This window comes from Heterodontus francisci, chromosome 36 (genome assembly GCF_036365525.1).
Source record: "Heterodontus francisci isolate sHetFra1 chromosome 36, sHetFra1.hap1, whole genome shotgun sequence".
NCBI lineage: Eukaryota > Metazoa > Chordata > Chondrichthyes > Heterodontiformes > Heterodontidae > Heterodontus > Heterodontus francisci.
Genome location: NC_090406.1, coordinates 20278152 through 20301870, shown reverse-complemented (window position 1 = coordinate 20301870; position 23719 = coordinate 20278152). Strand labels below are relative to the sequence as shown.

General features: G+C 45.0%; 1 long non-coding RNA gene across 2 annotated transcripts in view; it reads left to right on the top strand.

Annotated features, from left to right (window-relative positions):
* The first annotated feature begins 628 nt into the window (after positions 1-628).
* Positions 629-23719, top strand: part of LOC137351365 (uncharacterized) — a 37626-nt gene continuing 14535 nt past the window's right edge. Inside the window, exons 1-2 of one of the 2 annotated variants that reach the window (XR_010969492.1) lie at positions 629-958; positions 18071-18183. This is a non-coding gene — a long non-coding RNA (uncharacterized lncRNA). The remainder of the gene's footprint in view (positions 959-18070; positions 18184-23719) is intronic. The other variant, XR_010969493.1, reaches the window with a different exon arrangement.

Below are 23719 nucleotides of genomic sequence, written 5' to 3'. Positions count from 1 at the left end.
AAAGCTTCTGTAAACTGCCTTGGAACCTTTTACTATGTTGCAAGAGCTATATAAATGCAAGTTGATGTTGTTGTCGAGCCACACCCCAGCATGAGTTCTGCCTTCATATAGATTTTTTTTAAAATCTGAGATCTTCCTGGGCTCTATACTTCAGCACCACAGCACGGAATGAATACATTTACTTACCGAGCCATTGTGGGAGCTCCGTCTTCTGCTATTAGCTTTGAAAATGACATCACTCCACTCTTGGTGTTATGATAACACTTGGGCTAGCTGTTCCAGTTGTGGTGTTTTTGCCCCAGACAGCCAGACAGGCCCCTAAGCTCTGCCCATATAAATGAACAATAAGTTAGTTTTTCCAGTTTACTGTGTTTTTAGCTGTCAGTATTTATTGTAGAACCTAGCACCTGAGTTAGTTTAATATGGAGTCCTAAAGTTAGGATTCAGTCTATTTTTGTGTATCCTGATTCCAAATAAACTCCTCACTGTATAAAAGAAGTCATTCAGTTCAATTCACCAGAACGTGACCCTCCTAAATAAATGAACTGAATCACTGTTTAAGGAAACCCAGATTGAGCTAATTTTAAACCACGTATCAAAGTACAGTAAATAGAATCATTGACTGTCCTAGGTGCAAGTACAGCCCACAGATTACGCAGTCTAAGTGACTGCTTCTTCGATCAAATGCAGTCACTGTATGAGAAAGGGTATGAGTGGAAAGGAATTAAAGTAAGATTTGTCTTCCATGGTAGCATTTGATAATTAGCCAAGACTGTCGAGTATTCTGATCATCAAACATTTGTTGCTGCTTTAAGAGAATGTTTGTTGTTCAGCATACAATTTCCTCAAGTGTGTAAGTAAAAGGAAGCCAAGACTTCAATGAGCGTCTTTTCTTATGCCCGTATATGGAACGAGTACACTCTCTGGAGGTATCTCAAAAGTGCTACTTTAACTCGAGGTATGTAAAGTGTTTAAATTATTCACAACTGCATTGCATAGTATTACAGTTGTAATTTTAGTCCTGCTCTTCATCCTTTTTAATTATGATTTTCCCAAAAAGGGAGCAGTTCCTGGAATCAGTGAAACATATTGCATCATTGCCAACAGTTTGTGGCAACTGGAGTTTACAAATATGCAGGAAATGCAGAACTACTGACTTTTGTTCTACTTTACTGATGCTGAATTTCTCAGAATGGCAGATCAGTCTGAACTGTACTTTATATTCTGGACTGCTATTTACAGGATTTTATCATGGATGCAGACTTCAGGATGGAATGTAAATATGTGTTATCTTTGCACTTCTGTATATGCATTTATAGGTGTGTTTGTAGGGTCACTGACCATTTTACTGTAGGATTGTTCTTACACATCATTACATCTCATAATTATTGCTGTCATTTTTTTCGTGTTTTGGCCCATGTTTATTGCTGTCAATTTGTTTTTAAGTGTCCATCTTCTGTTTCAATCAGTATATCTAAGGATGTACAAAAACTCTTCTTGAGCTGGTCTCGAGTGTTTTGTTTTCAAAAGTGCTGTGGGTTTATTATTGGATGTTCTTCCCCTTACTAAGTATCTGTGAGGTGAATTTTGAGGGCCATGTCCAGTGGAAACGGGTGGTAGTACCTTGAAAATCACAGGGAAAGAGTCACTCCCGCATTTCAATGGTGCTTCCAGGGCCATTTATCCAGGATCTTATAGGTGACTATAGCAATCAGTTAATAATCTTATACAAATCTAGATCCTGTGATGCAAATTAGATCCCAATGCTATTTTTAGTGATTAAAACAGAAGTAGTACTGAAGGATAGGACCATTCTGTAATCCTTGGTAGTAAAGGCCTATTGTCTTGGATGATGACACCCATCCAGCACTCAGGAACCCCAGCTGAAACTGGGTGTTTCCTTCAATATTGACCACATTGCATCGCCTGTATCATGGATGGCTGCTGCATCCTCTGCAGCAGAAGCAAGACATTGAGCCAACAGCAGCTGAGGAGGACTCACCTAGAAGAGCCGCAGGATGTAGAGGATGCAGGAAAAGCTGCAGCAAGACCTGCACCAGTGAGCAGCCAGGACTATTAGGCAGCACCTCATAGACCACTGCTTCTGGTAAAATAGCACAGCCAAACCATTCACATTTCCCACTGTATTAACAATTCCTTCAACACCAATCCACCTTAACCCTCTTTGCACAGATACCATCTGCCATTGTTGGCTAAATACCTCATTATAATCTAGTGAAGAGACAAACATACTCTGCTCGGCTGTTGTAATTTTTAATGCTTTCACAGAATAGGCATTACAGAGTAATTTCACCTCAGTGTTATCCCCATTATGCTGTCCTTTCGTTCTTTTACCTAATCAACTGATTCTATGAAGTGCTGCCCCAATGGCTTCAGTAGGGGTGGGGGAAGTTGATTGATGTTCAGGTGAGAGTCCTTGAAATGCACATGGCTGTCGACCTCTGGCAGCTCCGGTCTTGAGAGACCAGCTGGGGGCTGTGCATCTTGGCTGATGCTGGGGCTGTCTGGCGAACTGTCATTCCTGCAATAATGTGAACTCTGGGTTCAGTGGGAGGAGTGGGAACTGGCCTGCTGTCATCCTGAGAGAGGGCAGCATGTGCCACTCCCATTGAGCCACTGTCACTCCCATAGGGCTGCTGGACCTCACTAATAGTGATTTGCAGCAGAGCAGAGTGTAGGAGATGAGAGACGCTTTGGAAGCCCACATCAAGCTCCACCAGCATCTTGAAGCTGGCAGTTACTGAGGAGGCAAGAGACTGAATGGCACCAGTCTGGGCCTCCTTCAAAGCTGCCCGAACTAGTGATACAGACTCGTGTACGTTGGGCCTGGCTACAGTGTCCATGGAGGTGACCATATGCTCTGTGGTAGGCTGCAGTCTGCAGAAGCCACTGCATAGAATGCCGCACACGCTAGAATGGAACTCTGCCATAGTCTCAAAACGTGTTGCAGTAACTCCTAGGCAGGCAGTTTAACAACCCCAACAACTTCTCATGTGTGTCAATGTAGTTTGAGCCTCTGAGGTCTGCATCTCAATCCTCTATATCAGAGCTAGTACCTGGGCTTGCGCAATGGAAAGCCATTTCCTGGATTTCCCTTTCCATTTCCTCATGCTCTTGCTTGCAAATCCCTTTGTGTATCCCCCTCTACCCCAACTGGGGTGCTGATCTCTGAACTGGTGTTTGGGAGAGATAGAGCAAGGAGCAGTGCTTCTTTGGAAGGTCTCTCCCCTCCTAAACGTCTGCTTCACCTTCCAAATGATGAGGAGAATCTGAAGAAGGGGAGAAGGCACAAGGGCTACTATGGAGATAAGAGCTAACAAACCAGTGGATGACTGCCAGCTCTAGACAGCATCAACATGCCACACCTGCAGGTAGCAAGAGAAAAGAAAGATTGTAGTAATGAAGGCAGAACCCCCCCCTCCATCCCCCCCCCCACTGTGAGCTATGCCAGCCTCACTATTTCCACTGCTTCTGCCTGTTCCTTGCCCCAAGTTTGGTATCATTTCCTCCTGAATGAGTAGGTGGATGGAGGTGGGCTCAGTGCCCCCTCCCCCACATTTGGGTCTCTCTTTTTGTGGGCTCTCTTCTCATTGAGAAAGAATTGTATTTCTTTTCTATAAACCACTGATCAGCTGCATGAGGCTTCTTTGTCTAAAGAGCATGCCGTAGGGGAGAAGCAGCAAGCTTTGTAAGGATGGGGAGGTGTTTGTGCGAGGGAATGGCTGCATAGAGAAAAAGTGAAAGTAATGAGTAGAACAGCAAAAGGCTTCCTAGTTGGGAGCAGATATGTCTGTCTGGTACTCTGCGATTTGTTTCTCTTGTCTACATGATCTGACACTTTGCACATTTTAATTTGTTCTAGTCCACTGTACCACCTAAATCTTTCAATGATTTCACCCACCAGTGGGTTAGGGTACAATCCCTTTATTTCTGAGAGCTGCAATTGAATTTGGCTTAGAATTTTTAAGTCAGATTCTGGGAGGCCAGCATCTGTGACCCAATTCCTGGCATTTACACTGTTAAATCCAGCACCCTTATTCCAACAGCGGAATCATAGACCCATGAAATGCTAATAGAGTGAATAAGAGAAAAGATTTAGTATTGTAAACATAGAAAGCTAACTTATGGGCATGATCTGACTTAAACAAGGGCCACATAAAATCAGCTTTTGTTTGCTGCCTTCAAAGACCCTAAGTAAAATGAGTACGGGCATTTTCCAGCCAGCTATTAGTCGGCCAATAGCATTGAACTCATTCTTTTGGCACAGCCGTACAAATGAACTGAACTGCTTGTCCATTACCTCACAATTGTTCACTTGTTGATGGCTGCATGAGTTTATTTGATTGCTGCATTAAAGTCACTTACTGTTTTCCTTCTGTGAAACAGCACTGCGGGGGCACCTTCACACCACAGGGACTGCAGCACCTCCTTCCCAAGGGCAACTGGGGATGAGCAAGAAATACAAGCCTTGCCAGTGATGCCATATCCAGAGAATTAATTTTTTTAAATGTTTCTATGGCATCAAATCATTTCGAGGTTTCAACCTGCTGTTTTAGCACATTAAAGGCAACTTTCCTAAAAATGTCTTAAATTCTTTTAGGTTTTTAAAAAATTATATCAAGCCACATTCCAGTGGTTCATGAATAAATGTGTTACTAAGTGGACTTTAGATCTGAAAGCTCCCAAATTTAATCCGAACTCTGTGTTGAGTTAGTTAGTGCAGTGAAAGGAATTATTTTCAGAATTATCTGCATTGGAAGCAGTACAGCGAAGGTTCACTAGATTGGTCCCTGGGTGAAGAGGGTTATCCCATGATGAGAGGCTGAGTAAATTGGGCCTCTATTTTCTGGAGTTTAGAAGAATGAGAGGTGATCTCATTGAAATTTACAAGATTCTGAAGGGGCTTGACAGGATAGTCACCGAGAGCTTTTGGTCAGCAATGTGGCCTTGTCCAATCTATACCTTCTCCTTTGATATCTCTTGCCCCACCCCCACCTCACTTGCTTATAACCTGTGACATTTCTAATATTTGTCAGTTCCGAAGAAGGGTCACTGACCCGAAACGTTAACTCTGCTTCTCTTTCCACAGATGCTGCCAGACTTGCTGAGTGGTTCCAGCATTTCTTGTTTTTATTTCAGATTTCCAGCAGCTGCAGTATTTTGCTTTTATTATAGACACCGAGAGGTTGTTTCTGCAGATCTGGGAATCTAAAACACAGGGGCATAGTCTCAGGATTACGGGACGATCATTTAGGACTGAGATTAGGAGAAATTTCTTCACCCAAAGGGTTGTGAATCTTTGGAATTCTCTACCCCAGAGGTACCTTGTGTCCTCAGTACCTTGCTCTACGGCAGTGAGGCCTGGACAACGTATGTCAGCCAAGAGCGACGTCTCAATTCATTCCATCTTCGCTGCCTCCGGAGAATACTTGGCATCAGGTGGCAGGACCATATCTCCAATACAGAAGTCCTCGAGGTGACCAACATCTCCAGCTTATACACACTACTGAGTCAGCGGCGCTTGAGATGGCTTGGCCATGTGAGCCGCATGGAAGATGGCAGGATCCCCAAAGACACATTGTACAGCGAGCTCGCCACTGGTATCAGACCCAGAGGCCGTCCATGTCACCGCTTTAAAGACGTCTGCAAACGCGACATGAAGTCCTGTGACATTGATCACAAGTCGTGGGAGTCAGTTGCCAGTGATCGCCAGAGCTGGCGGGCAGCCATAAAGGCGGGGCTAAAGTGTGGCGAGTCGAAGAGACTTAGCAGTTGGCAGGAAAAAAGACAAAAGCGCAAGGGAAAGCCAACTGTGTAACAGCCCTGACAAACAAATTTCTCTGCAGCACCTGTGGAAGAGCCTGTCACTCTAGAATTGGCCTTTATAGCCACTCCAGGCGCTGCTCCACACACCACTGACCACCTCCAGGCGCTTAGCCATTGTCTCTCGAGATAAGGAGGCCAAAGAAGACCCCAGAGGATAGTGGATTCCAGATCATTGAATATATTTAAGGCTGAGATAGATCAGATTTTCGGTCTCAGGGAATCAAAGAATAAGGGGAGTAGTTGGAAAAGTGGACTTGAAGCCCAAGATCAGCCATGATCATATTGAATGACGGGGTATGCTCGATGGGCTGTATGGGCTACTCCTGCCCCTATTTCTTATGTACTTTTGTGTCCCTGGCTAGAGGTGGGGAAAATCAAACAGGATTCCTGATGTGTATTGGATTCCATGCCTCTTTCTTCATTGGATTACTATCCAACAGTGGAAAGTACACTGATGTGGATATTGGGTGTAGACAAAATTGGGCTTAGTTATAATGCTACCCTCACTAATGTAGTATTAAGACAGACAAACAAGAAGAACTCAGGTTCAACTCATAATCTGTGCTGAGTTAACTGGTCTCAGCCAGCATGGTAGTTGAGGTTCTATATTTGGCTTCCAAGGCTAGTGAGGGAAAAATCATTCAAGATACCTGCAGCAATTTCTAGCCAGTGACTCCTGCTGGAAAATGTGGATTTGTGGACATTGGATGTGGGCTAGATCAGGTTTACCTATGATAAACCTACAATTTAATAGCTGGCCAAGGGGGAGGGTGAACAGCCAGTGGTCGTGGTACACATTGGTACAAACGACATAGGTAAAAAAAAGGATGAGGTCCTAAAAGCAGAATATAGGGAGCTAGGAAGTAAGTTGAAAAGTAGGACCTCAAAGGTAGTGATCTCAGAATTACTACCAGTGCCACGTGCTAGTCAGAGTAGAAATAGCAGGATATATCGGATGAATACTTGGCTGAAGAGATGGTATGAGGGGGAGAGTTTTAGATTCCTGGGGCATTGGGACTTGTTCTGGGGAGGTGGGGCCAGTACAAACAGGATGGGTTACACCTGGGCAGGACCGGGACTGATGTCCTAGAGGGAGTATTTGCTAGAGTGGTTGGGGAGGGTTTAAACTAAAATGGCAGGGGGATGGGAACCTTTGCAAGGAGTCAGAGGAGGGTGGATCAAAGACAAGAAAAAAAGACAGTAAGGGGAATAAGAAAAGTGATAGCCAGAGAAATCAAGGCCAGAATCAAACAGGGCCACAGTGAAAAATAGTGGGAAGGGGACAAGTAATGTTAAAAAGACAAGCCTTAAGGCTTTGTGCCTTAATGCGCAGAGCATTCGCAATAAAGTGGATGAATTAAGCGCACATATAGATGTAAACGGGTATGATATAGGCGGGATTACGGAGACATGGCTGCAAGATGACCAGGGATGGGAATTGAATATCCAGGGATATTCAGTATTTAGGAAGGACAGACAAAAAGCAAAAGGCAGTGGAGTTGCATTGCTGGTTAAAGAGGAAATTAATGCAATAGTGAGGAAAGATATTAGCTCTGATGATGTGGAATCTGTATGGGTAGAGCTGAGAAACACTAAGGGGCAAAAAACATTAGCGGGGGTTGTATATAGACCCCCAAACTGTAGTGGTGATGTTGGGATTGGCATTAAACAGGAAATTAGAGAAGCATACGATAAAGGAACATCTGTAATTATGGGTGACTTTAATCTGCATATAGATTGACAAATCAAATTAATCACAATACCATAGAGGAGGAATTCTTGGAGTGTATATGGGATGGTTTTCTGGACCAATACGTTGAGGAACCAACTAGAGAACAGGACATCCTAGACTGGGTATTGTGTAATAAGAGAGGAATAATTGACAATCTAGTGGTGCGAGACCCCTTGGGGATGAGCGACCATAATATGATAGAATTCTTCACCGGGATGGAGAGTGACGTAGTTGATTCTGAGACTAGGGTCCTGAATTTTAGTAAAGGAAACTACGAAGGTATGAGGTGCGAGTTGGCTATGACGGATTGGGAAATGTTACTTAAATGGATAATTTTAAGTGGATAGGCAATGGCAAACATTTAAAGAGCGCATGGATGAACTGCAACAATTGTTTCTCCCTGTCTGGCACAAAAGTAAAACAAGAAAGGTAGCCAAACCATGGCTTACAAGGGAAATTAGAAATAGCATTAGATCCATGGAAGAGGCATATAGATTCACCAGAAAAAACAACAGACCTAAGGGTTGAGAGCAGTTTAGAATTCAGCAAAGGAGGACCAAGGGATTGATTAAAAAGGGGAAAATAGAGCACAAGAGTAAGCTTGCGGGGAACATAAAAACAGACTGTAAAAGTTTCTATAGGTATGTGAAGAGAAAAAGATTGGTGAAGACAAATGTAGGTCCCTTACAGTCAGAAACAGAAATTTATTATGGGGAACAAAGAAATGGCTGAACAACTAAATGCATACTTTGGTTCTGTCTTCACAAAGGAGGACACAAATATCATACCAGAAATGTTGGGGAACACAGGGTTTAGTGAGAGAGAAGAACTGAAAGAAATCAGTATTAGTAGAGAAATAGTGTTGGGGAAATTGATGGGATTGAAGGCCGATAAATCCCCAGAGCCTGATAATCTACCTCCCAGAGTACTTAAGGAAGTGGCCCTAGAAATAGTGGATGCATTGGTGGACATCTTCCAAGATTCTAGAGACTCTGGAAAAGTTTCCTGAGATTGGAGAGTAGCTAATGTAACCCCACTATTTAAAAAGTGAGTTAGAGAGATAGCAGGGAATTATAGACCAGTCAGCCTGACGTCGGTAGTGGGGAAGATTCTAGAGTCCATTATCAAAGATTTTATAGCAGAGCACTTAGACAACAGTGGTAGAATCGGACAGAGTCAGCATGGATTTATGAAAGGGAAATCATGCTTGACAAATCTACTAGAATTCTTCAAGGATGTAACTAGTAGAGTTGATGAGGGAGAGCCAGTAGATGTGGTTTATTTGGACTTTCAGAAGGCTTTCGGCAAAGTCCCACATAAGAGATTAGCGTGTAAAATTAAAGCGCATGGGACTGGGGATAGTGTATTGCGATGAATAGAAAATTGGTTGTCAGACAGAAAACAAAGAGTAGGGATAAATGGGTCTTTTTCCGAATGGCAGGCAGTGACTAGTGGGATACCGCAGGGATCGGTGCTAGGACCCCAGCTATTCACAATATATATTAATGATTTAGATGAGGGAACTAAATGTAATATCTCCAAATTTGCAGATGACACAAAACTGGGTGGGAGGGTGAGTTGTGAGGAGGATGCAGGGAGGCTTCAGGGTGATTTGGACAAGTTGAGTGAGTGGGCTAATGCATGGCAGATGCAGTGTAATGTGGATAAATGTGAGGTTATACACTTTGGTAACAAAAACAGGAAGGCAGATTATTATCTGAACGGCTATAAACTGAGAGAGGGGAATATGCAACGAGACCTGGGTGTTCTTGTACACCAGTCGCTGAAGGTAAGCATGCAGGTCCAACAGGAGGTAAAAAAGGCAAATGGTATGTTGGCCTTCATAGCGAAAAGATTCAAGTACAGGAGCAGGGATGTCTTGCTGCAATTATACAGGGCCTTGGTGAGGCCACACCTGGAATATTGTGTGCAGTTTTGGTCTCCTTATCTGAGGAAGGATGTTCTTACTATAGAGGGAGTGCAGTGAAGATTTACCAGACTGATTCCTGGGATGGCGGGACTGACGTATGAGGAGAGTTTGAGTCGGTTAGGATTATATTCACTGGAGTTCAGAAGAGTGAGGGGGGGATCTCATAGAAACCTATAAAATTCTAACAGGACTTGACAGGGTAGATGCAGGAAGGATGTTCCCGATAGTGGGGGAGTCCAGAACTAGGGGTCATAGTCTAAAGATACAGGGTAAACCTTTCAGGCCTGAGATGAGGAGAAATTACTTCACCCAGAGATTGGTGAGCCTGTGGAATTCGCTGCCAGAGAAAGCAGTTGAGGCCAAAACATTGTTTGTTTTCAAGAAGGAGTTAGATATAGCTCTTGGGGCGAAAGGGATCAAAGGGTATGGGGCGAAAGCGGGAACAGGTTACTGATTTGGATGATCAGCCATGATCATAATGAGCAGCAGAGCAGGCTCGAAGGGCCGAATGGCCTACTCCTGCTCCTATTTTCTATGTTTCTATGTTACTATCTTCAATGGAAAAGAAAGTTGGCATGGTCTAAAATGGGAAGCCCATTCGCACTTTGCTCTACTGGCATTGACCAATTTCACCCCTGTAGTGTTGAGATGTTGGAAGTTTAGACACCACATAGTAATACCCCAAGTGCCCATTCTGCATCTCAGCATTCCCTTGTGCAATATAAGTATGCATGTGAAACTAGGCAAAGTGTAAGGTTTTCTAGGTGGTTTGTGTATGGCTTTAGTCAAGGTGTAACAAGTTGTAAGGAAACTCTTTGCATTTTGCATATTTGTCTTATCCATTTTGTATATTGTCACGATCCTGTGTTTTTTTTTTCCGCTGAGGAAATATTGTGGTGCGCCTTTGGCTGTAAAAGCTCAGTACTTATTTAAGGCAGCAAGCTCTGGAAACTGTTAGCCAAAGTGCATTCTGGTTGTCAGGCAACAGCCATACAGAGAGGGAGAACGGGGCTTCAATGTATCCATTTTGACTTTGAAACTGGCTAGCAGAGACACACAGTTGACAGACTGATTCAGCACGTGAAGGAAATAGGAGAGCTCTCTCTCAGTCAATTTAAACCCAGGGTAGTTTCTCTCTCAAACTTCTAAAAAGCTTCAAGCCAAATTAATTCCTTAAAGAAATAACAAATTATTGATCAGCTGTGTTCATCACTGGAAAAAAGAACTTAATACTACAACTGCCAAACTGAACAGTTGAACCCCTTTCTCTGGAAGGGCCTTTTTCTCATCGCATCTTGGAAGACTGCAAGTGAACTTTGTATTGAATTAGAAGACCATTGGTCGGAAGCACAATCTGCAAAGACTTTATTGTTTTTTTCTATTTTTTCGGGCAGCTAATTAAAAAACAAACTACTGTTAGTTTGAGAATGGCCGGAATTTTACACCGCCCCAGCGAGATGGATGGTGGCGGGGCTGGTGGTGTAAAATGGAGCGGGAGCCTCAGGAAGGCCTTCCCAACCCGCTCATCTCTGCCCCACTTTACGTAGGGTGGGGGGGAGCGAAAAATGGGCCTGCCCACACCGAGCCAATCAAGGCCCTTAAGTTGCCAATTAACAGCCACTTAAGGGCTTTCGCCTGCCTCCACGGGGATTTTACCCATGGCAAGTGGGCGTCCTGGAGCCGGGAAAGGCCACTCGGTGAAAGCTAGCGGCCTCTCAGCGTCCCACGCGTGGGCCCTGACAAACGGGCAGAGGTTGTCCGATCAAGGGCCGCCGCTACTTCCCCAACCACCCCCAGGACACAAGACGTCCCCTTTTCCCCCTTGCCTCGCTGGGGCCCAACCGATTACCCCCGGCGAGGCAACCCAAACTCACCTGCACTCCTGGCTCCATGTCCTCGCATGGGCTGCAGTCCCAGCAATGGCCACCGCTCCCGGTGGCACTGCTGGGACTAAGAGCTGCCGGTCCGATGATTGGCCGGCATCTGAATGAGGTGGGACTTCCTCCCTCACGCAGGTGGAAGTCCCGCCTCAGAACAATTAAAGCAAGAGACCTGTAAAATGCAGGACGGATCCCCAAGCTAGGCAGAAGCGGGGTCGCCACCGATGTTTACGTCAGTAGCCAGCTCCCATCCGCCCGACATAAAATCCAGCCCTATATGTCTGCGAATACAGGAGTTAGATTTTTAAATAAGACGTTATACGGTCTTTAGATATTGGTTTATCTTAGTCGTGCTTAAGATTTTGTTTAATTTTTTTAATAAACAGTTAATTTGTGGATATTTAAAGATACCTGGTTTGGTTCGCTTCATTCGGGGGTTACTAGATTGTTTCAATTCGGATTCTACTCTCTTCGATTTGGAAAGCTTAAAGAAATATGATGCGGCCTCTGAAGCAATGGGACTGAATCGACAGTGCGTTGCTCCCAACGCAATCATAATCATATATTTTGATTGGGGGCTTTGTCCTGAGCAGTTGTAACAATATGGAAGTGTTGCGTAAGTCTTACCTCAGCATATTTCTGAGGCTGGCAAATGTTTTCCTCATTTGTTCCCAAACCCTCTGAATATTGGACACTACGTTGACCCTTTATGCCTCCTCCTCCCATTGTAGGGAGCATGCCTTTCAGGGGCAAACAAAATAACTCTCCTTAGTGAAGGAGAAGCTCCACGGTTGCAACATTGAATCGAGGAATACTTTGTGAGTCTGCAACATTTTGGACGTCCTATCTAGGCTGGAAACTTGCAAAACATATTTAATAGGAGCCGTTCCTAGAAGATTTGCTGGGGTTGGCAATGCCTATTGCATACAAGAGCAGAGATCGGAGAGACTGGGCCCACAGCCTGATTGCCAATGCTGGGAAATTTATCCAATAGTTGCTTTAAACATCCTGGGGTAAATTTTCTGCATGGTTTCCCTTGATCTTCTGCTTTATCTGTGGCAGCAACCCCAGAGAAACGGTGTCTCTAGAACATTTAGACAGTTGGTGTCATTAAAAGTCATGGATGATGTAAGAAGAAGACACTGAAATGTTAGCTCAGTTTGATTGTTATTCCACAATCACAAACCTGGATTCTGCTTATTTATTTTTTAAAAATCCTAACTACAAATCAATGGCAAATGTGCACTAAAAACAAAAAATGCTGGAAATACTCAGCAGGTCAGATCGCCTCTGTGGAGAGAGAAACAGAGTCAATGGGCAGAACCTTCTGAACTTACTCCCTGCCGGAATGCTGTGACTATTTTCGGGTCTGGAACCCAATTTCCTAATGGCCGGGCATTGCTGAGGCTCTTTCCCAGAGCAATTTTTTATTTTTTAGAGATACAGCACTGAAACAGGCCCCTCGGCCCACCGAGTCCGTGCCGACCATCAATCACCCATTTATACTAATCCTACACCAATTCCACATTCCTACCACATCCCCACTAGTCCCTATATTTCCCTACCACCTACCTATCCTAGGGGTAATTTATAATGGTCAATTTACCTATTAACCTGCAAGTCTTTGGCATGTGGGAGGAAACCGGAGCACCTGGAGGAAACCCACGCAGACACAGGGAGAACATGCAAACTCCACACAGGCAGTACCCGGAATTGAACCTGGGTCGCTGGAGCTGTGAGGCTGCGGTGCCAACCACTGCGCCACTGTGCCGCAATGTTATGAGACTGCCGCTTCTGGCCTCCCCGACCAATCAGGGAGGTCGGGCAGGACGACGCGTCCATTCAGTCAAAGAAAGGATTTCTAATTAAAGGGACTCCGGCATGGGTTACAAGTGCTCACCAGCACTTGGATTTTTGAGACTGCAGCAACTACAGGAATGGAGAGGAATCCTGGGAACATTGCCTCTGGGTCTCTGAAACTTACCTGGGTGTCCTGCTGTGAGATCTGTGGGGCTGCAGTGAGCTGAGCTCTCCCAAGGACAATAGGAAGAGGGAAATCTCTCCAATCAAGCAATTATGGATGGACGTGGCTGAGGAAGTCAATGCAGAAGTGTGGTCCCTTCAACCTGGAGACAGTGTACCAAGGGGACTCAGGACGACATGAGGGCATGACAGGTGAGTGGCATAACACTTTCAGGTGCCAAGCCCCACACTCTGACTTGCCCAACACTCCTCAGTTCAACATACCTTGCAGCTCCATTCATTCCTCTCTCTTCAGGCACCTCACATCCCCTTCTCAACAGTTATCACTCACATTTATCCCCAGCCTACTGCCCTCTCATACCCATGCATCACAGACACCCTCCACAAATGGTGTCTTTCCCTGCTCTCCACAAAAACCATTACAAATATTCATGCCTCTCTTCTATCTCTCCTTGCAAGAGGAGATAACACATAAGGAGATAAACTCTTCCCGCTGGGCATTCGCCTCAGTGACCCTGGCGAGTCGCTGACAGATCAGGAAACAAGTCCCCTAGCTTGGAAATCCAGAACTGAGGGTTAAAACAGTTCTTGATTGACTTCTAAACTATTATAATTACTTACCCGACAGATCCTTGCCTTCAATTCCCCCCTCCCCCAGGAAAGTTGGAAGAGGATGGGATGATGACAGGATCCCAACCTAATGCCAATTTCAGGGGATTTAACTCCCTGCATGCTCACTCCCCAAAGTTTCTGACCTTTTTTCAGGACTGGAAGAAGTTGGGGACGTAACAGTTTTAAGCAAGTACAGAGGCAGGGAAAGGGGAAAGGGAGAAGGGGAGGAAGAAAACAGAAGGGAAGGTCTGTGATAGGGTGGAAGGCAGGAGTGATTAAATGACAAAAGGGATGATGGTGCATGCCAAAAATGGGTGGTAATTGGGCAAATAAAGAAACACAAGATAATAATGTGTGGATCTCTCTTTTGATTCAGCTGTAGTTTTGAAACAAATTCCTTTTTTTCGCTCATTGGAGTGCAGCTTATCAACTGGAAACTTCATATGCATGAGGTTCCACTTTTGGGGATTTTAGGAGTGGTGGTGAGAATTTGTACTTCAGCCAAAAGCAGTAATTCTGAGTTGTAAAAATTTAGATTTGTTCAGTGTCACTATTCCCCTTCAAAGGTTCAGGCAAATGCAAGGTTCTGGGTCATGACTGTTTACAATAGAGAAATCTCTCTGACACAGTACAATAAGTCAAGTGTATATACCCAGCAGGAAATGTGATGGTGATGAGGTGTTAAATTCACCACATTAGCTTGTTTACTGTCAAATGACAGAGCACACGGAGACTTTAAGTACATTTGTCAGAAGTATTTAGAGTGGCTTATGCCATAAGAAGGGGGAAATGAACTTCATACAACAAATCCAAGTTTTGGCCAGAAGGGGAAAGACCCAGTTTTGGATTGCTTTGGATAGGTCACCCTGATTGTCCTCCTACCTCTATGTTATGTCTGTCACCTCACTACATTTTCTGAAACAAACAACCCTGTTCCAGTTTGATCAAAGTAATCAAAGTTTAGTCAAACCTGCTGGGTTAGTACAATTTTATCTGTATCATTAACAATAAATCCCTCAGTGTTGAGGTGGGACCACACCTTAGATGGAGTCAGGGAGACTGCCTTCTAACAAGATGACTAACAGCAAGCACCTACACAAAATATGTACTAAAAGTTTCAAGACACAAAATAAATTTGAAGTAGCCTTGTCTTAATTTATAAATAAACATCTTGGTGAAGACTTTGGACACAATTCTCCTTCACAATCCCATCCAAAATTGGCCAAGGTTGCATCGGAGAATGTGGAATAATTCTGGTGGTGAGGCCCAACTATTGGTGGGATCGATGCTGGCGGTCTCTTCCTTGCCGGTCGCATGCAGATTGCAGTGGGAGCGTGGTGCCTGGGTCTCCAGAGGATTTCCTTCTTACTGTCACTGCCCATCCCAGGGTCACTATGGGATGAAGACATTAGGCCCTGCGCTGTGGCAGTCACCCGAGCCATTTTCCGCTTCATCTGGGGATCCAAAATGGACTGGGTCCGGAGGGACACGATGTTCAAACCTCTAGATAAGGGCAGGAAAAATGTACCCAACACCGCCCTCATCCTGATGACTACCTTCGTGTGCGGCTGCATCAAGCTGTGTGTAGACCTCCAGTATGCAAACTCCAAGTGTCGCCACGTGCTGACGTTCTATCTGTCCCCGGTGTTGCGAAGGATGGGCCTGGTTACATTGCCGCGTAACGCTCCATCCAGTTGGACCGTGCCGTACCACCTATCCTTCGTGGAGCAGTTTCTGCGGAAAAGCACCTTTGACCACCGATCCATCAGGCAGTGGTCTGCACGGAATGTTCTCAAGGCCCTACAGGAAAAGGAGACGGTGGATCCTGTTGGATGGTTCCCCGAGCAGACCGCCGAAGTCATTTGGCGGAATGCGTCATCACCAGAACTTTCAAACAAGCACCAAGATGTAGCTTGGCTGGTGGTGAGAAGAGCCCTCCCCGTCAGATCCTTCCTGCACGCCCGAAGTCTCACCCCCTCCGCACAATGCCCTCGCGGTGGCTGTGGTGGGGAAGAGACAGTTGCCCACCTCCTTTTGGAATGTGTCTTTGCGAAGCAGGTGTGGAAAGAGATGCAGTGGTTTTTGTCGAGGTTCATCCCAAGCAGCTCTGTAACACAGGAGTCTGTACTCTACGGGCTGTTCCCAGGGACTCACACCGAGACAAACATCAACTGCTGCTGGAGGACTATCAATTCGGTGAAAGACGCCCTTTGGTCTGCCCGAAACTTGCTGGTCTTCCAGCGCAAAGAGTTGTCCATGACCAAATGTTGCAGACTGGCACATTCCAAGGTCCAGGACTACATGCTGAGAGACGCACTAAAGCTTGGGGCAGCCACAGAAAAGGCTCAATGGGGAAAGACCACTGTGTAAGGTCCCCCCACCAAGCTGAACGGAGGGGCTGGATCCATGGAAAACCCCTCGAACTGTATCGGGAAAATTTTCGTTTGCTGTAAAATGTATATGGCACGAGAAATGAAATGGGAGGGTTGTGAGGCAACTCATGATTGTATTGAAGGAAACTGACCTCCTTTGCACTGGTTGTAACTTGTGACTTGGTGCTGTTTGGAACTGTTTTGTCATGTATTTTTTTTACAGATTTTTATAAATAAAGTATATTTTGGAAAAAAAAATAAACATTAGGCCCTGGAAAAGGGTGTGAGACTCCCCCTAGGGGATTCTGCAAAATGCCTTGGGATGTTTTTCTACATTAGAGATGCTATATAAGTTGTTGTTTGTTGAAACCACCTCTTCTCATTCAGCCTGTCCCCAAACACTGAAGTCCCCAGTCTTGATTGAGGTGTTTCACAGGTCTGCGACGCCAGTTTTTGGGGTGCGACTGCCTCTTTCATGACCCTTGATAACTCCTGGTTCCATTCCCACCATTGACGTTCCCATTTAGCTCTGCTGGACTCCCTCTTGACAGTGGGTGGGTTTCTTGCTGGGATCCTGAGCTGCTTATGGGATTGGGGCAGATTTGGTCGGGTGAATAGAGCTCTACCCTAAAGAGGGGAATCTTGGTCCTTTTACCTGATGAGACAAATAAGGGAAGAATCTGATAAATTTAAAACAATGACAACACACATGTTATACGATCCCAGATAATTCACTCAGAATATTTAAACATGCTGGCCTAGTGCCTATTTTCAATTGTAATACGTTGACACCTGTCAGTGCAACCACCCTTGATCATTACCAAGATAATGTACTCTGAATGTTAGGACATGTAGCGCTTGCAAGGAAATGAGCCTAGATTTCCCCACAGGGCACAAACACCACCAGAAAATTGCAGGGCAGGAATGGTGTCTATACAATGTCGTGAGGAATGACCCCATTATAATTTCCAGGGTCAAGCTCATGTGAATAATTAAAGGAGCTCCTGCCATTGGAAACTTTGGGAGCTTGTCTATGGGAAAATGGGAAATAACATGTGAATGGGACCTGCCATAATTAGCACCATGCAAGAGACGCACTTATTATTATCCAAATATCAGAGAGATCTAATGAAGATATAGAGCCACCCCCTCCCCAACACACCCCCCCACCCCCCCCCCCCCCCCCCGCCCCATGCCCCAACTGATTTACAGACTCCGATATTGGAATGCGGCTACAGAAGATTTGGTCAATGAGGGAGATGCTCTTTTGAAAGGACAGGTGGACGGTCACAAGGACAGTTGCTTAGGGCTAGTGCAAGGAAGTGTCTATAGCAGTGAGTGTCACTGCAAATAGCCCACACAAAGACATCCAATTCGGGGAAACATTTAGTGACTTAACTAGGTCAGACAAGGCAAAATAAGCCAGCCACATCATCCAATTATGCAGGTCTACAATCACCTCCCCTTCACACTATGTCAAAGTACTTGATTTGCTTATCCATGATCCATGAGGTACAGTGGTGCCCATTACATCACCAGCTTCACCTGGAAGTGCACTTTCATTCACATCCTTACATTTATTCACCCCATGTGGAACATAATGCTTATTACTTTCACCTGTCATCTCATTAATTATGGGCGCCATACTCATATTTGGGTTTATTAATCGTCATAGCAACAAAATGGAATTCTCACTTTCTTCATTATTTTCAAGGAAAGATAAACAACTGGTGGATCCGAGGAGACCTCCGCCCTCTCATCCCCTATGAAGAGGATGCACATCGTGAGGGGGAAGACCATAGAAGGTGCTAGAGATAGAGTAGGAAGGTACGTGCTACCTTAAAAGTTCTTCTTTGCAGTTTGCTTCTCTCTCTTGCACCCTACTTTAATATTAATAAACCATATCATGAAACGTCAGCCTTCTTACTGAAAGTGGCATGTAAATTTCATTCCTCAGGAAACTGCTCGAGCCTCTTTTCCTCCTTAAAGTGTGCCACAGCAAGAGGAAGCCTCGGCTGTCAGATTGGAGTAGTCTGTCCTTTCTGCCTTTGACAGACTTGGCAGCTGGTTACCATGGCCCATAAGATGTGGGTTCACTGATACCATTGGTATCATTAGATCTGCTTTCCAGTAGGTCAGCAACCATTCTGAATCATGCCCAGTACCAACTGCATGACAAAAATGCCCTCACAGAATATGCATGCCCTTCTGCCAGCTTCCTCCAAAGCCTGCAAATGTGGCAAACAAGGGCGCAGGGCCAGGTTGCCCATGCAGCAGCACAAGAAATGCCGTGTCCATCTCAGGATAGCTGTCATGAGGCAAAAGGCTCATATCGGGCGGGAAGCACTGGCTTCCCAAGAGGCTCTCTTGGGAAACAACTGGCAGCTTTCTTAACACCTTCTGCCTTTGGGAATTCTGTCACTATAAAACTGCACCACTCTGTCTGGTTGCTGCTGGTTGTCTGGATGAACTGGTTTGTTATAGCATCAATATATCTGGGACTTGCTTATTCCCACTCGAGATGTTTGATTAACTAATGTTTGTGATATCCCTAAATAGCAGTATAAAGGTTTAAGATTGATTGTGACCTTAATGTTTGAGGGTAAATCAACATCTGACATGTGGGAGTCTTTCAAACGTCAGCTGATTAGAATCCAGGACCAGCATGTTCCTGTGAGGAGGAAAGACAAGTTGGCAAGTTTCAGGAAGCTTGGATAACATGGGATATTGTGAGCCTAGTCAAAAAGAAAAAGGAAGCATTTGTAAGGGCTGGAAGGCTAGGAACAGATGAAGCACTTGAGGAATATAAAGACAGTAGGAAGGAACTTAAGCAAGGAGTTAGGAGGGCTAAAAGGGGTCATGAAAAGTCATTGGCAAACAGGATGAAGGAAAATCCCAAGGCTTTTTATATATATATATATAAAGAGCAAGAGGGTAACCAGGGAAAGGGTTGACCCACTCAAGGACAGAGATGGGAATCTATGTGTGGCGCCAGAGGAAATGGGTGAGGTGCTAAATGAGTACTTTGCATCAGTATTCACCAAAGAGAAGGACTTGGTGGATGATGGGCCTAGGGAAGGGAGTGTAGATAGTCTCAGTCATCTCATTATCAAAAAGGAGGAGGTGTTGGGTGTCTTGCAAAGCATTAAGATAGATAAGTCCCCAGGGCCTGATGGGATCTACCCTAGAATACTGAGGGAGGCAAGGGAAGAAATTGCTGGGGCCTTGACAGAAATCTTTGCATCCTCATTGGCTACAGGTGAGGTCCCAGACGACAGGAGAATAGCCAATGTTGTGCCTTTGTTTAAGAAGGATGGCAAGGATAATCCAGGAAATTATAGGCCTGTGAGCCTTACGTCAGTGGTAGGGAAACTATTAGAGAGGATTCTTCGGGACAGAATTTACTCCCATTTGGAAACAAACGAACTTATTAGCGAGAGACAGCATGGTTTTGTGAAGGGGAGGTCATGTCTTACTAATTTGATTGAGTTTTTTGAGGAAGTGACGAAGATGATTGATGAAGGAAGGGCAGTGGATGTTATCTATATGGACTTTAGTAAAGCCTTTGAAAAGGTCCCGCATGGCAGACTGGTACAAAAGGTGAAGTCACACGGGATCAGAGGTGAGTTGGCAAGATGGATACAGAACTGGCTAGGTCATAGAAGACAGAGGGTAGCAGTGGAAGGGTGTTTTTCTGAATGGAGGGATGTGACTAGTGGTGTTCCGCAGGGATCAGTGCTGGGACCTTTGCTGTTTGCAGTATATATAAATGATTTGGAGGAAAATGTAGCTGGTCTGATTAGTAAGTTTGCGGATGACACAAAGGTTGGTGGAGTTGCGGATAATGATGAGGATTGTCAGAGGATACAGCAGGATATAGATCGGTTGGAGACTTGGGCGGAAAATGGCAGATGGAGTTTAATCCGGACAAATGTGAGGTAATGCATTTTGGAAGGTCGAATGCAGGTGGGAGGTATACAGTAAATGGCAGAACCCTTAGGAGTATTGACAGGCAGAGAGATCTGGGCATACAGGTCCACAGGTCACTGAAAGTGGCAACGCAGGTGGATAAGGTAGTCAAGAAGGCATACGGCATGCTTTCCTTCATCGGTCGGGGCATAGAGTATAAAAATTGGCAAGTCATGTTGCAGCTGTACAGAACCTTAGTTAGGCCACACTTAGAATATTGCGTGCAATTCTGGTCGCCACACTACCAGAAGGACGTGGAGGCTTTGGAGAGGGTACAGAGGAGGTTTACCAGGATGTTGCCTGGTCTGGAGGGCATTAGCTATGCGGAGAGGTTGGAAAAACTCGGATTGTTTTCACTGGAACGACAGAGGTGGAGGGGCAACATGATAGAGGTTTACAAAGTTATGAGCGGCATGGACAGAGTGGATAGTCAGAAGCTTTTTCCCAGGGTGTAAGAGTCAGTTATTAGGGGACATAGGTTTAAGGTGCGAGGGGCAAAGTTTAGAGGGGATGTGCGAGGCAAGTTTTTTACACAGAGGGTGGTGAGTGCCTGGAACTTGCTGCCAGGGGACGTGGTGGAAGCAGATACGATAGCGACTTTTAAGAGACATCTTGACAAATACATGAATAGGAAGGGAATAGAGGGATACGGTCCCCGGAAGTGCAGAAGGTGTTTGTTTAGGCAGGCATCAAGATCGGCGCAGGCTTGGAGGGCCGAATGGCCTGTTCCTGTGCTGTACTGTTCTTTGTTCTTTGTTTGTTCTTAACAGTCACTGGCAATGTGGTGTCTATGTTGAAGGTAGACTGTAGGTCAAATTGCAACACATGGCTTAACTCATTGATGGCTTCCTTTGCCTTTTCTGCAGTGCATAGCAACCTTGTTTGTCTATTTCATATGGGAACAATGTGATCTGGTTCAAATGAGGTGGAAATTGTGGAAAATGTATGATATTGCAATGTCACTTCCATTTAATTGAACCACACCCCTGAGCTTTCCCTGCCTAATGGACATTGCATCGGAAAATGGGTGGGTGCTAAAGTTTGCAAGTGGACAGGAATTCTGTCCCATTTTCTACGACCAGTTGGTATCTTTTACACCACAAGTAGCCAGGAGAGGAAATCCCACTTCTCTAAGATGCAACCCGTGTTGCTGTTAAATTTCTGTAACTCCAATGTTTTAAAGAGGTAAATTATATGAACTACTGTGAAATGCTGCCAGCAACATTATTCTCACGGGACTGTTCACTAACATTTTTCTTGCTTGTAAGTAAAATGAGATATCATACAGGAACTTTAAAATCCTTTGACACCACAAAATTGACACCACCAACGCAACATGGCTGCAGAGTGTACCATCTATAAGATGCACTGCAGCAACTCGCCAAGGCTCCTTCGACAGCACCTTCCAAACTTTTGACCTCTACCACCTAGAAGGACAAGGGCAGCAGATGCATGGGAACACCACCACCTGCAGGTTCCCCTCCAAGCCACACACCATCCTGACTTGGAACTACATCGCTGTTCCTTCATTGTCACTGGAACTCCCTACCTAACAGCACTGTGGGAGCCCCTTTATTGCAAGGATTGCAACAGTTCAAGAAGGCAACTCATCACCACCTTCTCAAGGGCAATTAAGGTAGTCAATAAATGCTGACATTGCCAGTGATGCCCACATCCTGTGAATGAATAAAAATATTGTCACTTAATAGAAGGAGTTTCATATCTATATGATATATAAAGTTAGTTGAGGTCTTCCTCCCATGTACTTATGAAATTCCGTACATTCATAGAAAGTATTAATACACTTATTAGTATGTATTTGCCCCTAATAAACACAATTGTGAAAACAGTGCATTGGGGTGTGTCTCAAAATAAGGTTTTTTTTCTAGGTAGAAATAACACTTCCAACTTCACACCCAAGCTAACATTGCGGGGTGGGGCGGGGCTTTTTCAGTAACATCTCAATGTCTAATAAGTGAGTCTGTATAAAGGTGGCTATCTATACATGGAGAGTTGTTGTGCTGCTGTGGAATTTTCTCTGGCTTGTCCACATTTCTTGCCTCAAAGGCTGTTAATTATTACTAAGTTAGTAAGTTAATAAGGTCATATCTACCTGAATTGTATTGGTACTGCTGCTTGTGTGAAGTGTAAATCTACATAAAGTTAGTTAGGCAACAAAATAAATTTTAAGCACATGATACACACCAATTTAATTTTGCCTCTCTGCAGCACCTAGGGACATTTCATTATGTTAAAGGTGCAATATAAATATAAGTTATTACTGTGTGAGCCTAGACATTGAGGGGAAAATTTAAGATGCTTCTGTCCAATTTTACTTTTTCATAAAAGGCAGAAATCTGATCCCTTCAGTTTCCCACCAGATAGCTTAGGTTACAATGACCTACGAATGTCAGCAGGGTCTTCTGTAAGAAATCCATCATACATTCACGCTTATCAGCAGTGGTCAGTAGGAGGTGCCCTAACTGATATTTCCCCCCCTGACCCGGAGGTGCTGAGGTCAATTCTAGCTCCTTGACCACCACCCCAGAATAGAGCAGTTAACACAGATTAGGGCTCAAATTTGGAACTATCTTGGTATGTGTGACTCAGTACCACAACACAATTACCCAGCACTGCCTTTAGGGAGACTTTGACTATATGTCATAAATCTTCTTCTTCTTTGGCCTCCTTGTCTCAAGAGACAATGGGTAAGCGCCTGGAGGTGGTCAGTGGTTTTTGAAGCAGCGCCTGGAGTGGCTATAAAGGCCAATTCTAGAGCGACAGACTCTTCCACAGGTGCTGCAGATAAAATTGGCTGTCGGGGCTGTTACACAGTTGGCTCTCCCCTTGCGCTTCTGTCTTTTTTCCTGCCAACTGCTAAGTCTCTTCGACTCGCCACACTTTAGCCCGCCTTTATGGCTGCCTGCCAGCTCTGGCGATCACTGGCAGCTGACTCCCACGACTTGTGATCAATGTCACAGGACTTCATGTCGCATTTGCAGACGTCTTTAAAGCGGAGACATGGACGGCTGGTGGGTCTGATACCAGTGACGAGCTCGCTGTACAATGTGTCCTTGGGGATCCTGCCATCTTCCATGCGGCTCACATGGCCAAGCCATCTCAAGCGCCGCTGGCTCAGTAGGGTGTATATGCTGGGGATGTTGGCCACCTCGAGGACTTCTGTGTTGGAGATACGGTCCTGCCACCTGATGCCAAGGATTCTCCTGAGGCAGCGAAGATGGAATGAATTGAGACGTCGCTCTTGGCTGACATACGTTGTCCAGGCCTCGCTGCCGTAGAGAAAGGTACTGAGGACACAGGCTTGATACACTCGGACTTTTGTGTTCTGTGCCAGTGTGCCATTTTCCCACACTCTCTTGGCCAGTCTGGACAT